General features: G+C 29.5%; 1 protein-coding gene across 1 annotated transcript in view; it reads left to right on the forward strand.

Annotated features, from left to right (window-relative positions):
* LOC129991361 (plexin-B-like) overlaps window positions 1–19,460 on the forward strand; it is a 454,065-nt gene that overhangs the window by 128,442 nt on the left and 306,163 nt on the right. Inside the window, exon 3 of the mRNA XM_056098226.1 lies at window positions 3,701–3,746. The gene's annotated coding sequence lies outside the window, so the exon portion shown is untranslated. The remainder of the gene's footprint in view (window positions 1–3,700; window positions 3,747–19,460) is intronic.

Genomic DNA, 19,460 nt, shown 5'->3' on the forward strand with positions numbered 1-19,460 from the left:
CCGGTTTATGACTCGCCAACTGTGGCCAGCTCACATTGTGCGATCATGATTTGTGGAGTACGTTCGTGGGAGCGAGTGGAAACATGAATGAGCTGATCGCGGTTCAGGTGCGGATTTCATTTGGGTTGACGGAATTGGCTGCTGCAAGCGATTTCTCATGTGGTGAAATAATAAAGTCCACCGCCGAATATGGTTATCAATAATGCAGTAGGGTAAGTATTGGTAGGAAACCATGGTAAATCTGCGAATGCAGTTTTAATTCTTTAATACTTGATTCCCTGCATTTGACGTAAAAATTCTTTGGTTGAAAGTGACATTGTATCACTTTTTTTTTCTGGATAAAAAGCAACAAACTATATTTATTTTCTTTACTAATGTTTTAAGTGGTACTAAAATTATGCAATGATTAAATAGGCTATGTACGAAGCATATGCTTACATATAATTGAATGTTCGTTTGTTTATTTGAACTTTATACAATTCCACATCCCTTGACAAAATCGAACAAACTTTGCCACATACATTCCTTAGCATCTAGAATGATTAATGTGCTATTAAAAACTTTTACTGCCCTATAATGTGGGTGAAATCGAAGTAGGGAGGTTTTAGGTTTTTCCTTCAATATTTTGAGAAATATTACTGCACAATTTTTTTTCAGTGATACAAATTTCATTTCTATTCGTCTGTTTTCACTAATTTTAATCAATTTTTGAACAGTGACGATATTTAAATTGGGTTGAATATTCTAAAATGTTTTAAGAGTCTGAATATAAGTATTCAGAAACTGTACGAAATAAAATTATACTTCTTTTCTTATATAACACAAATAAACTAAGATCGAGTTGCGGATATAGTGGCTATCATTTATGAAAATATCCAAAATATATCATACTCTTATAATAAACAACGGTGGAGAAACATATAAGTCCATTCGTGTTTTGCACCTAAACTGCTGCTTTGCAACTCTTTTGACAGAGTAAATTTTTTCCATTTATATAAATGCATATAATGGGGCTTAAAAATCTTAAAAAATTAACTAGAGGTATAATGGTTGGTTATTTTAAATGAGACTTTAGAATTATTATGAAAAAATACTGTAGCTAAAGCATTTTGGTGGAAATTTATACTTATTGTGATTATAGAAAGTCAAATTTTATTTTCTGTTTTATTAGATCAAATGCGTATTTATACAATTGCTGGATTTTCTAAATTACCTGTTGTTTGCAAATGTGCGAGACCGAAATAAGCCTTCTAGGAGCATTAGGACACTATTAGGTTCCCTTTTATTAATTCGTATTCAATCTCTATAAAAGGATTTTAAAATTGTATATGGTGCCAAATTGAAATAATTAAAACTTTTATTGTGACTTATCTTCACGGGAGATGATTTCAGAATCCCACCTATAAAGAATTTAACATTTAAAAGTAATTTCAAATATTACGGCAAAAAAAAAATTACAAAACCTTTTTAGCACATGTTAAATACTTTAATAGAAAGTTTGTCAGACTATTTAATAGAGAATAAACATAGCAATTGAAAAAAAATTAGATTCTAGTTGAATTGGAGAACAGAATCCTAAAATTATTGCTTTGAAATTTAAATGATACTTCGTTTTAAATTCAATTAGTGGGTGTACATGGTTTTTTTAATACAAAATTAATGGTAATTTTAATTTATAGGAAGTACCACATAAAAATTTAATGGTCTCGAACCCCTTGAATTCATGGAGTCATTAAACAATTTCCTGCATTTCCGATTTGATAATTCTGTCCGACAAATATGTTTTCCCTTATAGAATGTTAGAACTCCGATTATACTTTGCTGCCACCAAGATTTTTTTATTATTTTTATATTATTATTTTTTTTATTACGATTGAGACGATTATTTTTTTGTCAATAAGAAAAAAATTGTTTCTTAATAAATTTATTATAAAATGTCTTCTTTCTTGATTCTGCGTCTGTTGCGTTTTCACTGGCATTTTGCTTTTTAATCAACGTACTGGTTTTATGCTTTATTCCCCAATGTTAAAATCGAGGGACATAATGATAGATTTTAAAAGCGTTTAGGATATACATATGTCTTTAAAAGCATACGGTAAATATTAAGAGATACGATGTAACTGATTGTACTATCAAAATATGTATACATAAAGAAATCGGGATTTCGAATTTTTTATATCGGGATCTTTAGCAGACAGAAAGCATTGTTCTCAAACATGGAATTCTTTCCTTTGATTTCATCATTTTCCATAAAAGCAAAATTATAGTAGGCCACGCTTTTAAGCATGACGCTTAAAGCTGTAAAGCGTTAAAGCACTTATAACCATATCTTACAGACGATAATTTTCAACTTGAAGAAGTCAAAAAAGTATCCGAAATTACTACGTAAAAAAATGACTAAGAACTCTTTTACTAGCTTGCCCTCCCAAAAAATATGTAAAAATTAATAGAAATGGGGTGTAAAAGTTAGAAATTTATATTGATTCATTAAATCTTCTTTAAAGATAAAAACAATTTGAATGAGGATATATATTCTTGTACAATATTTCAAACTTCTACATTTAGAACTTTTAGCGCTTTCTTTATGCATGAGCAACTATCGTTAATAATAATTCCACAGTTGTTTGGAAGTCATAAAATAATTCCTTTCTCACTAAATAATATAGTTAAAAAATGCGATAATTCTTCCATATTCTTATGGAAGCCTCCTTATTCTTCTCCTTATCAACAATATGAATGTTGCTTCATTTCAGTACAGTCTATTTCAGACCCTCAAAAGTTTCTACGAGATAGACCTTAAAAGTTTATTTTAACCCTGCTAAACCTTAATTGTATATTAAACACGAACTCGGTATCTTACATCGTGTTAATGTTGAAAATATTTTACTCTCTTGAATTATAACGAGCCTTCGCATCAATTCGCAATTTCCGTTTCACATGTTGAATTTGAGTTCCAGAAATGTCACAGCAGCTGCATAGCCAAATGAAAGTAAAATTAGTTGCTTGATATTCACTTCTATTATAGATAAGATTTCTGAATTTTGTATACTTCGGAGTGTTTGCCCTTGAAATATTCACCCTCTTTTAAAGATTAAATATTTCGATCTGAACTGCATATAGAATAGTTCTTGTACATCTTTAATGGTTAAAACTACTTAGAGCGGTATAGTTTTATCTCACATTAAAGTCTCTAGTCGATAATAAAAAAGATAACGTAAAATGCTACATTTCTTTTACGATTTCTTTATGCAAATTTTCTGGGCCATTAAGATAAACATGAAAGTTGTAGTAGTTTTATTTATTCCATTTACTGTTTAAATGCGTTGTTACCGTTTATTGCTTCGGTATGTATAATGTATGCAAGTTGTGTATTCGGAACACTTCTTTACCATTTCACGAATGCATTTAATTTATTCTTTATTTTATACAGTTTTGACTCAAACACATTTGCATGAATTTCAAATTGTTACTCAGAGAATTTTTTTGTTTTTGTTTTTAAGATGTTTTTCTGCAAAATATTTATATTTCAATATGCATTTCTGGAGAAATTTATCCTACCTTAGAGTATCATTTTATTTTGTAATTTAATTACAATATCGAAAAATTACAAATATGTTACTGTTTGTTTGTTGTATGAAGCATTTATAATGTGTCATTTTATTTTTCCATGCAACAATGTAATTCATTTAATTATTTTCAGGACGGCGGTTCTTTTCTCTAACATCATTTGAGGAATCAAACTGCAAGTAAGAGTTCATTGTTTTCCATTAAATTTCTGTACCTCCCATCTTGTAATTTACTTTTAAAAGTTTAAATTTATTTTAAGTTTTAAAATTATTCAAGATTCTGAGGGATTTGCATAAGAAGTTTTTGTTTACATATAAAATGAACATCTGTTATTTTTTTTTCATTGAAGAGAAATTTAATACATGGAATAATTATACTATGAATTTTAGTACATTTCTGGATAAATGTCTAAATTCTTTTGCAGTACTTGAGGTAAATCCTTAATATGCATGATTTTGAATAAAATGTCTAGACGATACTTTTTTCTAGATTAAAATCCAACAAAAAAGTGGGCATTAAATGAGTTTGTGAAAAGAAACGCTATTTTTTTTCATTAGGGTTTCATAAAATTTTCAGAGCCGTCGATTCATTAAATATTTTACAATTTAACCAATTTTATTACTTTTTTTTATAGATTGATAACTTTCTTTCCTATTTTTGACTTAATTATATTTGCTTTAGACGAATTTACTACATTCTCATGAATCTGGATAGTAATAAAACATAGAATGATTTATTGAATTATAGTCAATTCATTGGATTTAATATTTTTCTGAAATACTGTGAGCCTTTAAGATCAAAGGAATTAAAATATAATTAATTACTATTCATATAAAAAAAACTAAAAATACAATTTTTAAAAAGTTATTGGCATTGTGCCACTCCATAATTTTTTTCCAAACTCTTCTTGACGTTCTTACTCTCGAAATCAGGAACATTTTTAATTCCTTTAATGTTAGCAAATTTCATGCACATAAATTATATTTCTCCCATTTTTGATTTTTCTGTTTTCAGCTCTGTGTTTTGCGAAATATAATATGTTTTGTCCTTTTCTATATCTTCGTATTAAATAGATAAAAACAAAAAGTATATTGCAGGAAAATAGAGATAACATTCAGAGATATTATATCTTAATATTACTTCCTTCAAGATTTCATTAATATTCATTAATATATTCATTAACTAAGAATAAAATAGAAATCCTCATAGGGGCCATTTTTATTCTCTTTTTGTTGGTTTAATGGGTCTCATTCTATTTTACCATAAGTCTACATTTCGTATATTGTTATTGTAATTCAATAGGTCGCAGTTAATATTGCTTTTCTAAGAATGCGCAGAACCTAGAATGCTATCTCACTTAGCAAACCGCATTCAAAATAAAATGCTGTTAAATAGACTTTCTATACATACCTCAATTGCCTAACTCATTACCTTTAACATTTTTTTTTCAGTCAGCAAATCGCTGTCTTTTTAAGTCAGTGGGTTAATGATCATCGTGGGCATGTTAGTCAAAGGGTCTAATCCTCATCTCTTTTACGTGGTTCCATTAATGATGTTGTGCCATTTGGCGAAAGTTGATGAGTGCATTAAATGTTGATTTCATTTCAGTTAGATCTAAATTCTAAGCAAACAAAAAATAATCTTATCCCTTTAGACATTAACCGAATGGTGCATGAAGTTAAATTTATCTTACAGTGTTATCCGTCAGAACGCTGTCTGCAAATTGATAAATAAAGTTTTTATAAAGATTCTCTCTCTGAAATTAATTTTGACTCGAGAACTTTTTACGATAAACAGTATTGATGAAGTTTTTAATATTTATATTGGATTATTTAATTGTTGTTTTAAGGGTTTAACGTTGTCTTCAGAAGCTGCACAAAGATTATTGGAGATCATGTATAATGAAACAAAATTGGATGAGGGCACTGTATGCCACATAAATCACCCAAAGCATTCAGATGATAAAAGTATTTTGTATCACTTAAATTATACTTATTATGTCTTGTAATTTCTATTCTCAATACAGTGAAAGCATTATAGTAAAAAATCGTATAGATCGCATTGTTTATACCAGAATCTCTTTAGCGATAAAGAGATTAACTAGATTGGAGATCTTACTAAAGGTCTTATTTCAGATCAATATTTAATCTTCTTTCTGGCCTGGATGTAACATTTCAATCCATTGACAAATTAATTTCTTTCTTTTTTTTCTTACAAATATATAGTACATTCTATTCTAGCCTGGTTGGTAGAGCGCGTCCCTTAGGTTGCGAATTCAAACCCCGCCGACCGAAGATTCCCCGTCACAAAGTCCTCCATGTCGAGAGTAATACCACTGGGGCTACTGGATCAGGGGTGATCATTCTCTGATTCAGGTCTAAATTACGATCTGTGGATGAGTGAATGAAGTCTGCCCCTTAAAAAGGGTTGTGACGTGTGTGTAGTTAAGTCGTTCTCTTGGCCCTAGATGGCGCTACTATAAAAACAAAAGACGCTCCCCCACCGGCTTAAAATCGCTGTCTTCGTAACAGCGGACTTTTCCATGGCAAGTGCCATAAGAAACAACATTTATTCCCATCCATGTAAATCCTAAAGTAAATTTGTAAATTCAGAGATTCAAGTTTAGTTGCCATTGTGATTTTTATTCCTTGAAAAAAATATTTGCTGGGGACATTATTATAATTTATAGTATCAAACAAAGCCTTCAACACAACTTGCCAATAAGGTCAAAATGAGTTTTCAAAACGAAATTCTCTTAATTTTAGAATTGTTCTATGAATAAAGTTTAATTAAACCAATAACATTTAAAACCAGTGACGTCTCTAAGTGTATAGTCTAACCCGCTGTCAAAATTTTAGAGAGGGATACTTGGAGTGCAAGCAATAATAATTACTATATTATTTGTAATAATAATATCTCGAGTTAGGGCTTCCTAAAAGCATGGATTACTAATACTGTGCCAGTCCTTCATACTAAAGTTACAGCTACTTGAAATAGTGCTGCATAATGTAAATATGTGTGAGGAATTTAATGTACTTAATGTCATTAATTCTTTTTATGAAGATAGCAGCGCATTCTCGTGATTATTATAAGAATAGATGAAAACATTAAGATTATATAAAATGTAAAAAACGTATTAGTCAAATTTTCTCTATAAATTTCGAAATCCTTTAAATTGGGATGGTTTATCATATTTAGAAATTTAGAAAAACTTTTCTAATATCAGGATTCAAAATTCAATCCTGTAATTACGAAGCCTTATTCTATTGACCATCCTATAAGGTTTGCATTAATAAATAACTTTCAAACAGAGATTTTCTTTGTTACCATTAACGAAATCATTCTTTGATTTTTATAACTGCATCATCATCTACTATGTCATCATAATAAGTGAACACAGAATCCACATGGTTTTTATTCATACATGGTTTTTTTCATCTTTCCATACACATTATCTTATCCATACATATTATCTTATCATACATATTATCTTATCATACATATTATCTTATCATACATATTATTATTCTAAATAATTTTTCTTAAGTAGAAAATCTTTGTGAACGGTTTCATTTTATTATCATTTCTTATATGTTTGTTAATTTTGTACATAGTTTTTTTCCTACTGTAAATATTTTGGTATTTAATAAAATTCTCTTAACATGCCCATCAAACCGTTCAGTGACCAGAATGGGTTATGAGAGACGGCGTTCTGTTCTGTTTCAGTAATGAAGAACCTGGCAGCCAAGAATAAATTTCAGAATGACTTAAAATTCAGAAAAATAACCAATTCATTTACGTACTTTTATTAAAAGAATGGGCAATTTTCCTTTTCAATTCTAAATTACTTTCATATCGTTTGTAAATTTCGCATCGATCCCCATAGTTAGCTTCCTTTCTCTTTTTATTTAATTTCCACGCACTTACTTTTAATATTCCCCTTCCTTTGACAACAAAGAAACTATAAAAAAGGGGAAAAGAAGAAAAAAAATTAAAAGCATGTCTTTGTGTATCAAAGAAAGAAGGGGGAGGGAAGAGAAGGATTTGCATCACGTGTTTACGACGTGGCGTCTTAAAATTAAAAGACACTATTAAAATACGATTTAACCCCGCGACGAATCGCATTTAAAAATTTATACATTGTAAAAGGGACTACCTTTTCGGATTTGCACTCAAGTGCTAGAGGGAAAGATGGGAAAAAAAAAAAAAAAGTCAAGGTGGAGAGGGAAAAAAAATGTAAAGGAAATTGTCGAGGGCATTTTCTAGGAGGAAATAGTGCCTTGACAAAATTTTAAAAGTGAAAAGAAAAATTAAGAGGTGGAAGTAGGGTCGGCAGGAAAGGCAATTAATGAAGAGGAAGCACTGGGCGCTTAAAATTCATTGCGTATGAGTGACTGAGTGAAAAAATACGTTCGTGGGGTGACTAAATAAAATATCATTTAATAATAAAAGTGCGGTTTTACGATCTAGTTTGGGGAGGGAGGGGAGGGCGACCGTTCTGCGAATGGCGGAGAAGTTACGCTACGGTGGTCGAGTTATTTAAATTTATTTCTCAAGCCACCGTTGGGAAGGGCGCGCGGGTACAAAGGAATGTCATTCTTTTTTCTTTTTTTTAATTCCCCTTTCTCTTTAATGTTTGCATTTTTTGCCAGTAAATGAAAGAACAATTAAACAACCAAAAAAAGAAATAAAAATATAAGATTTTTTTCTCCCTCTCTCTTTCTTTCCATTGAATGGATGTGGTTTATTCTTCAGCTTTTAGCTGTGTTTTTGCCGTGTTATGGTCGAACACGTAGTTGGGAAATTCACTTTTTTGGAACTAAATTGCTCATTCGGTGTATGTGTGTTTCATTTTCCGCGTCAGGCAACAGGTAAAATAAAACAATGGCAAAAGCAAAAATGACAGAAAAATTTGCTTTTTTTTTACCTAATAAAAAAAAAACCCGTGAAAGTAAGTGATTATGAATTGTTCTTCTGGCAGAAAATTGGCTATTTAAATTGTGGTAATGTTCTGCTAGGTTATTAAAAAAAACTATTTCCGTCTATTTATTAGGAAATTTAGATTTAATTATTTTCTGTATATATATTCAAAAAGAAAACTGTGATAAAAACACTTTTAATTAAAATGTGATGCTGTTTTCCATAGTTGGTTTATAATCAGTCTTATCCATTACTTTTTAGAATTAAATTTACAGAAATTCGTTATTGTTAATGATGGTTTTGAGTATGAATCATGCTCTTAGAAAAAGACATTTAAAGTGCAGTTTTCGGTTTTTCCATATCATTCACGTGTTGTAAATTGCAAACTTTATTCATTACTAATTCCAGTGATGCTAAATTAAAAAAGTTATTTGTTTTAGAAAATTTCTGGGGGAACTCTACGGATATATTTATTAATACGTATGGGAGATACTTTTATGAATAATGTTTTTTATGGTAACCTAAATCAGTATTCTTATGAGTCAAAAAACTGGAAATCATTAACATTCGTACGATTTTTTTCTTCTTTTTTTTTTTTTTTTGCTTCGCTGTTGATTTTGATTTTATTTCTTTTTCATAATAATATTATTATTATTTGTCCTAATAAATGAAAATAGCATTGAAATAATTTAGCTTTAACATGCAATGAAACAACAGCTTATCGTCCTAATCAAATATTCAAAAGAAAGACAATTTTAGTACTTATGAATTAACTGCATGCCAGTGATTAATTTCTAAGCATCACATTTTAGGTTCTTTCGTAAATAAAATCTATGGTCAATGGCATAGATTTCGTCAATGGCATGTAATTAATACAAAAATTCATTAATGTAATTCAGCTACGTGCGTACGTATTATATACGTGTGTGCATTTGGTGTACACGGTTAAGTTTTAGTTACGAAAAAACTTATTAACATGCGATCTTTGGCAATTAACCAATGGCATGCAGTTAGTACGCAAATACTGACTAATTCAAAACGGTTCTTGAGTGTGTTTTATGGAGCTGAATTTAGTAAAGTTCAAATATTACTTAGAGCGATGCCAAGCTTAGTGTGATATTTATTACTATTATACATATAAAAATAATATGATCTTTCTGCAAATACTGATTCATGATATATATTGGATATTTTAGGATTTTAATATTGAGTCTTGATACTATTCTTTCTTCGCTACCCTAGAGGCTTTCGGGCCTAAATAATTGTCACGCGAAATTAAGGAAACAGAGTTTTATGACCATTTTTATTCTATTTCCTGTTTATTTTTTTCATAACTAACAAAATTACTTATGTTTACTTATAATTGGTAATTGATTTACCGTGTGCCCTCAGGGGGACGAACGCGACTTGAGTGATCCTAATCCAATTGGCTGAATTTTTGATTTATCATTTTCACCCTTACAGGTATTGTAAGGTGTTTCGATAACGGAATTTAATCAAAATTACATATTACTCTAGAACTTTAGTGGTAAGCCCATATACCACATTTCATCTATCTTAGTTGTTGTTGTTTTGAATTATAGAGCTTGCATACACTCAGAAGAACAGATAGATGCATCGTTATGATTTTAAAAATATGAAGAAACACATAATCATGACTCCAAAAATATATGTAACTGGTTGGGTAACACTGAACTAGCATGTTGCGTTTTTGACCTATGTTTCGTATATACAAGGATTGACAGGCTCCTCGATGAAGTGCTTTAATCAGTATCTACAACTTTGGTGCTACAACCATATAACACTCTTTATTCGTATTACCAGTTATGTTTTTGAATTATCATATGCATATACATTGGCACATAATCTCGATTCCAAAAATTATGTTATTATGTTATGAACATCTTCTTGTGTATAAGCCTTCCACCCCGCCATCACTGTACGTAACAGTATCGACAGGATTTGCTACAATGTGAAGATTCATTAAAAATGTCATGATCGAATTTTTAATTATTATAATAATTCTTCATAGTATACTTCATATAACAGGCAGTACAAATTAAGTTTTTGCTTCTATTGAAAATAATCTTCAGTTTGAAATGTTTCTGTAATAAAAACAATTATAAATTTATGAAACTAAATGTTTTCAAAACTTTTATCTCCCACATTTATTGAAGAAGTGAGGTGCCCTGGTGGTAAGGTCTCGGCTCGTGAGCCGCAAGGTTTCATGTTTGAGACCCGATTCCACCAAAGAACCAGCGTGTAAGGGGGTCTATTGCACGTTAAATCCGTCAGAGCCAAACGTCTTCCCACTGATGTGGTGTGGAGAGGGGGCGTGCCAGCTCAGGTGTCGTCCTCGTCATCTGACGGCGGTTCAAAATTACGAAGTCTGTCCCAAAATAGCCATTGTGTTGCTTTACAATGATACGTTAATATAACTAAACTAAACCCACATTTATTGAATGGACTGTTGTTTTTACCACATTATTGAAATACCTTGTAAGTAATTATCATTCGATTCACAAACTGGAAAAAAAATTATAGAATGATTTTTTTTAGCAAAGATGGGATACTATAATTACACTGATCAGATTAGCTTGGTTCAATAAATGTAGGATAAAAAGCTGAGAATTTTTTGTAAGAAACAACTTATTTTTCGATTCTATTATCAAAAGATTAATCAGTAATTTCACTTAATGGTCTTGCATATTTTGACTATGGATGCAAGGAAAGAATTTTTGAAAATAAATGAGTACACTAACTGATTGGCATGAAACATGACAAACTAAACGAGGAATAAAGTTTCGCGACTTCTGAGTGAATTATTTGTTAAAAGGATGATTCTTTTGAATTATTCTTAACTCCTTGTATGAGAAAAATATGTAATGATTTAAACTAAAGTAATGAAACTAAGGCAAGAAATTACATTTAATAAAGACAAATAAAGATTGGATTACAAAAAGAAGAATGGAAATGAAGAAGAATGATTAAAATATTGATGTTAAAAAGTCAAGATAACATATTTCTGAAGTTAAAATGTCAAAATAAACAGAATCTAACTAGACAATCCATACATTTATATTGGGCTTATTTTTATTGACATCCTTCTCTGATATGTAAAACGTGCATATGTTCCATTTGCACAGGTTAAGAAAACTATATTTATAATAAATATTACACTAGACTGAAATTATATACACATAATGTTTTATTTTTAATTATAATGAATGGAATTCAAAAGTTCAATTGTACCTTTTCTCCTATTTAAAAAAGAAATATGTTGTAGACCGTAAAAAATTTTCAAGTTGGGAAACAATTGTCACAATGATAATAATCCCACTTGGAGTGGCATCTCTCCATATACCTTTGAGTCCATTATAGAGAATCAATACCACTAGGAAAAATATGTGGCAATGATTCTAATCCCGTTTGGAGTAGCATACCTTCATAAAATTATGAGTCACCAACTCATAATAATGGGTAAGGGCCATAGAATAAGAAGCGGCATCTTATGTTGTTGAAAGTAACCTTGAAGCACAAGAATTAGATGTCTGACAAGTTTTATATGTAGCGATTGTTTACTTTCCAGGAGAATTTTCATGAAAAACAGACAAATTTGTATTTTGCTGGAAGGAAATCCTGAAAAAATTCCTGCTCCTAAGTCGATTGCAGTGACCAATATGTTGTGAAATCGTGCATCGACCTGCCGTTTTTGAATAATTCTTGTTACGAGTCACTGAATAACGTCTTAACTTTCATCCTATTATACAGGCTTCTCAATCAGCCTTAACCTACTTATTCGTTGATGGCGAGAAAGGAATTTTTTAAATATAGCACTGAGAATTTCCTATGTGATTATTAAAAATTAAACAATAGTTTCTCAATATTTAATAATATTTTTAAATATTGAGTTTAAAAAGGGGATGTTAAAGAATATTTACACCCAGTCGTTACTTATTACTTTAACCCAATACTTTTACCTACAGTCGTTATTTTAACCTACCTAGTTGCCGCAACCCCAACTCATTAAATTATCAAGACGATAAATCAAAAATGAATATTATAGGAAGCATTCATTATCATTTCAAAGTAAAATCGGAACAAACAACTCAGTAAAAATAGGATGACCCGAATGTCAACAATATTGTAGAGAAAGAAAAAAAAAAGACCCATTTCGTTAGCGTCTGAGCGAACAAAATAGATTACTTTAAATCTAAAGAAAAATTCCAGGAATCAATACACATAGAAATAATAACTCGTAAGATCATCTGCGGTTAGAATCCAATTGTAAAAGGAAGAAATATACCCTTTGTCGCATATTTCCCTCAAGGAAAAGCACAAAGTAGAAAAAAAAGACGGCAAAGAAAAAAGGAAAAGGAGAAGAAGAAGTATTCTTCATATTAGGATTACCCCAAAATTGAGAAACTAATAAATTCCATTGGAAGGATTCTAGAAATGTACTTTTTAATCGCCAAAGAATTTTACGTTGAGTTAAACGATCCTTTTTATGATATTCCTATCGTTAAAAGGGCTCGATAAAAATAGAAGGTTCGTCTTTAATCTTAGAATTTATCTATCTGGAAATGGAAATAAAAGAATGTGGTTTCAAGCTAAAAAAATTTTTTGGGGTTAAGAAGTTGGAAAGTAAAGGCATTTGTTGGATTTTTCCGATAAAACTGTGTTGCATGTTTTTCACTTTGTTTGATAATAATAAATGCAAAAGAAAAAAGAATTTATGGGTAATTAGTAAATTAATGTTAGCATTTTCAAGTTTTTTAAACGATAAATTGTAACATTTTATTCAGTACATTTAATTCGTCGGGAAAAGGAATTCTTTCTTTCTATCTCTTTTTGTTGCCTAATCGAAAAAAAATTATTTATCAAAAAAAAGTTTATGTGCATTGATTACTATATCATTGTTCTAAAATTTTATTGACATTTAACTGACTGTTTTCAACCACGAAGTTAAGGCATGAAATGATTGCAAAATATGATCTTTGGGAAAAGGTTATAGATTCTAGCCTCTAATTGCACTCTTAACCACCCTCATCCACTAGCTAGTAAACCAATAATCATTTTCCCTATGCAATTAGGCTGATTACGGAAGATTTTCCTCTAAGCGAAATATAACTATGACTTAATTTCTCACGAAAGACAATATGACAATCTAATTCCATTTATAGGAACTAAATTGATCATGTAGATATATATTGGAGCACTATGTAACTGTTGGGTTCGTTTGGCCCAACGGAAGATATCACACTATTCTTATCAATGATTTCCTAACTGTATATGTTAATATGTTAGAGCAGTGTTTCCGAAAATGAGGGTTGCCAATCGATTTTTAGTATGTCATGATAAGATCTTGAATGTATACATATTTCCACAATTCACAAAAATGTGGAATAAATGGCCTAAAATGAGCTAAGTTACATGATATTAAAAAGACAAACAAAAACGGCGCAATACGCAAACAAATGACTCTTGCCGTTTGCTAAGAAATGAAGGAATAAAATAAGTGTCTTCTCGCCGTGCGAATAGCGTATATAAAAACCTCTCGCCTTTTATTTATTTTTATATTGCCATATAGTACCTAACAATCGGCCCATTTAATCAGAAATTCTTTTTCGTTATGAACGTTCAATTCAGTCTGCTAACATTTTAACTTAGAAGAAGTTCGTGTGCATTTATATAAACATTTATTAATTTTTTTCTTCACGAGAGCTTCTTTTTTCTACAAAACGTATTTCGAAAAGATCACTATTTCCCTCTTTGAAAAGTCCACTGTACCAAAGATAAAATGGGTTGCTACAGATTTGGTAAATAAAAATGAGGCTTGCAATATTTAAAAGTTTGGGACCTTTGAGCTATACCAGGTGGGAATAGAAACATCACTTTTATGAGTTTTCAACGTATTTTGTCTTAAATAATTTTACCTTTAAATCAATATTAAATATTTATGTCACATATTGAATTCGATATCATATTAAGCCGCACTGTACTGGCAGTAAGATTGAAAGAAATTTTATGTCTGTACTATTTTCATGTCTTTAAGATATCCCTTGAAAGGAACATTGAAGTACTTTAAATCCCACGTCAAGAATCAATCCTCTTTTCATATGTGGTGTAAAAATTAAAAGATATATCCCATCGTCGTTTGATTACAATCCTAAAATAACTCTTGTACTGCTTCAAAACAAATATATTGCTTGGAAATTTGTTTACAAAATATACAAGTGTCCTTAAAAAAATAATAAGGACAAATCTATAAAAAAAAACTATCTCAATGGTGTACTATCTATTAAAGCTACTGTTTTAAGTAACACATAAATTTCAAAAGTTAAAAAAATGACCTTTTATTTCAGTTCAAGGGACATTAAATGACATTTTAATGAGTTTATTTTTCCAGTTGAATTTCATTTTAATGAGAAGAGAAATAACAATTTTCAGTCTACTTTTTATAGATTTATTTTAGAAACTTTTGGAACTACTAGTAATTTTTGTTCTAATGAAAATCTGTGCCTGTTTGAAATCGAGAAATAATTGGATTTTAAATTGTGCGTGAAAAGTTTATTTCTAAAAAGTAATTTATATAACCTTAGAGTAATGTAATAAATGTAATTAATCCTCTTATATAACTACCTTATCTAATTGCCTTACTCAGTGTAATCGAGTAACATCGAGTAATTTGTTTTCTTCTCAGTAAATTCTGAAATTTCGATCTCGTAGAGCATTTTATGAGTACATATAAACATGAATTGATTAATGTAAAGGAAATAATTTAAACTACTTATAGGAAGGGTTGCAAAAATTTAATACTAGAACTACCCATCTTAAATATAAGCTTAATTTTACAATGCCCTTCAAATTGACGGAGCTTTGATCATCATGGCTTAGTTTTTGTAAATGAAGAATATTTTAACAAAAGCAATATTTAATATAAAAATTCATCAATTATTAACAAAGGAAACCAAGAAAAATTTGATTTATAAGATATTCATTTAGAGCTTTTAGTTCTAAACTGAATCATAATAAATAAAATAGATCCCATTATAACGACTCCCGAACAATTTGGATCAATCAATGTAATTTCACATGAAAAAATGTAATTCAAATTTTTGCAGGAAATGTCTGAAAGCGATGTATAAAAGAATGCAAATACGTATTGATGTTCATCATTGCATAGATGATCTATAAAATACTATAAATTTTGAAATTGCTAAAGCCTTCATTTTGACAAGTCTTGGCATAAAGTGCTATTGGTCGTATTGGTTATGGAATTTAAAATGGCTGAATGGAAATTGAATGTGATTATGCAATTGTTCTTATATTTCGTTAAATATCGTCGTGAAGTTCCAGAACTATACATAAATTATATCAACTTTTTTAAGCAGGCAATTTGAAAATTGTCAGAATGACGGTCTTGGTAATTCTAGTGATAAAGAAACTACATTAAAAGTTAAAATAAAAGTATTTTTCAAAATTACTTAAATGAAGGAAATAGAGAAGGAATAAATTACTCTCAGCAAAATAATTCAGCACACACAAATGAAAAAAAAACATAATATAATACGAAATATTAAGTCAAAACAAGTGTATGATGAAAAAAATATAAAGCAATTATAGACATTAAATCCCAATATAGAAACAATTGCTCATATTTAAATTACTCTAAATTCATTCATTTTAAATTTTTAAGTTTTTCCAATTCAGCGTAATTAAATCATCACTTACAAACTAACTTTCAAAGTTTTATATTTTTAAAAAATTTCAGACCTTCAAAAAAAAAAACACCTTTCCTCTTAGTACAGCAACGTTTTGCTTAATTTACTTTCATACGCCAATAAATTATTTAATTTTCAAATATGTTGCTGATAGAAGACATTAAAATAATTAATAAAAAGGCCGAATTCGAAAACTCTAAAAAAACCGACTGGAATTTTAATATTACTTACCTTATCATAATTCCTCTACAGAAGGGATTAGAATCTAATTAACAGATGAATTATATAAAGATCGTTTTTAGCCGTCTCGATCTATTTACATAATTATCTTCTAATCTTGCTAATGGTGGGACGGAACGCATTTTTTACATCATAAACATTACGGGGAAAAAGTGAGGCGAACTTTTAAATTCTGTTTTACGATGAACCATTTTTTTTCCCCAACTCCCATATCACGAAATAAAAACATTTAAAGGAAGCTGGAGTCGTAAAAGCTAGTCCTTTTAATATTGCACTTAAAACAAACAAACTTTTAATGAAATTCACTTTCTTCCAACTTTAAATTAAAGTTGCAAGGATTTATAATTTTAATTAAAAGCTAATTGCATTAAATTAGATATATTTATTTAATATTTTGTATACCATGCATATTTTTCTGTACATCCCATTTATCATACTAATATTTATTTCAAGTTAATTTAAAAGCAAAATTTAAATGAAAATTAAATTTAAATTTTAAAAGTAAAAATGTTAAAATTAATTAAATTACTTCATTGTAATTTATTCGTATTTTCTCAAAAATAATTTATGAAAATACTGTATATGTTCTTCCCAATATTTTTCCTATAGATTTTATTTATTTATTCTTCGTTTACTTAATTAAATGAATAATTTTCGTTTTGAAATTTAATAATTATGTAGCACTCAGTAGTTTAAATAAATTATCATACTTATCAGACATTTTTATGAAAAATAGATGTTATAATTTTAAATATTTATTTTAATGTATCAGTAATTATATTTGATACTTCATTTAATGTAAATGAATTATTTGATAAATTCAATTTAAGTATTGTTGCAATCATATGGTATATGTTCCTGTGCGGGCTTTCTAACTAAATAATTTTTTTTTTATATTGTTCTGTGGCATGATCTGAACAAATACTTTTCTGCAATTTGCGCGTTCATTGTGAAATTAAACTATGGCGTCCATTTGAACAAAGAATCGTTTCAATCAGTACACCGATTATGCGTTTTATGAGCACTTTGAAAATTAAATTTCTTTAATCGTTTTTTCCCTGACTCTATTGATTCATTATTTAGTTAGGGCCGCGGTGGCCTGGTGGTAAGGTCTCGGCTTCGGAACCGGAGGGTTTCAGGTTCCAGACCCGGTTCCACCGAAGAACCGTCGTGTAAGGGGGTCTGTTGCACGTTAAATCCGTCCTGACCAAACGTCCTCCCGCTGGTGTGGTGTGGTGTGGAGAGGGGGGGTGCCAGATTAGGTGTCGTTCTCGTCATCTGACCGCGGTTCAAAATTACGAGGTCCGTCCCAAAATAGCCCTAGTGTTGCTTCAAACGGGACGTTAATATAACTAAACTAAATTCAACTAATCATTATTTAGTTTTATTATTTAAGCCTTCGCCCCACAGAAATTATTTAATTTATTGAGTTTAATTTTTTTACAATTATGCATTTAAATTGTCCATCTTATTTTGTCTAATAATGTGTGAAATAACTTTCGACACCTTTATCACGCTGAAATATTATTCTGTCTGATATAATATCATTTGTCGTAGAATTATGTTTTTATATGTCTTATAATGAAAATAATCCAATTGCAATATATATAATCTCATTATTATATATTCTTGCGCAAGATTGATATTTTAAAGCACGGTATTTCTTAAACTTGATTATTAGATTCTTTGTTCAAGACAGGTGTTTTTCTTTCGTTGGATAATACAGTCAAAGATATTCTGAAATCAGATTTTAACATTTTCTTCTTCTCGGAATTTTTCAATATATCAGTCTCGTGCTGTATTTATTATTTGATAAAATGATATAATCTTAAAATCTGATTCTTTATATTGAAAGTCTTTCTCTAAGTGAAAATATTAAAGTGCCAAACTTTCTCTGCCACGTTTACTTCCATGCTAAATTTTTATTTAGTATAAAATGTTTTACTTGAATTTTAAAGTAGTAATAATGATAGTTCTTTAAACAAATTACAAACTCTTTTTTACGACACCAACACTTTTTATATATTTATATATTTTACATTTTTTATACATTACAAACATTCTTTGTACATTACAAGCATTCTTTATATATTATAAACATTCTTTATGCATTTTAAAATCACTAGTAGTCATTTTACCTAGTTAAAAAATTTTAAATCTTATTTTTTCGATTGATCTAAGTCAAATATTCTAACAATTCTCGCTTTCCCTTTTATTGTATTTCTTTTTTACTTTTTCGTTCTTTACTCATATGAAGATAGAACTCTGAGGTAAGGATTCTTAAATATTTTCTCCCGATTTCATTTTTATGCAAAAAAAAAAAAAAAAAAAAAAAAAAGACTTTGCTGCGATGGTAAAATCGGAAAATAAGTAAAGAAAAGTAAAACACTAATGAATAATAAAGTAACAACAAATGATATATATTTTTTAATCAGTGAAGTGATTTCAATCAAGTTATCTTTGTAGTTATTTTTATTACACATGTTAAAAAAAATTGATGTCAAGTTTTTGTATTCTCATTAATGTTTTACAAGTCTCCACTCGGGTTGGCAAGCTACAATTTTAGAGCCATGACTGAACTCATTGAATCCCCCTATGTAGTTTTATATTAAGCACTGTAATTAACTATTCTAAAAACAGCCATTTCTAGCAAAATTCTAGGTAAATTTTATCAAGGGATCAAATATGATTAAAGAAATAAAACAAAAATGGGTCATATATTGTTAGATGAACATTATTCCAATAATAGGATCTCTAAAATGGCTTCACCTCAATATATCTCGATAATTCTTAAGACAGTTGTTCGAAAAGGCTTAGTTAGTCATTTCCTCAAGATCAAGAGGCTCCTTTTTTTCCCAACCGATTTTCATTCCTTCGTGCGATGACCTTACGCCCCGATACCGATGACCATCGCTACAGAAACACAAGAACTTCCTTTTTATCAGATTGTTCGTTAAACAAATAGCATCGATTTCTTTTTCTTTTTTTTTCCCACGCACAATAAGTCCG

The sequence above is a fragment of the Argiope bruennichi genome, chromosome 2 (genome assembly GCF_947563725.1).
Source record: "Argiope bruennichi chromosome 2, qqArgBrue1.1, whole genome shotgun sequence".
In the NCBI taxonomy this organism is placed as follows: Eukaryota; Metazoa; Arthropoda; class Arachnida; order Araneae; family Araneidae; genus Argiope; species Argiope bruennichi.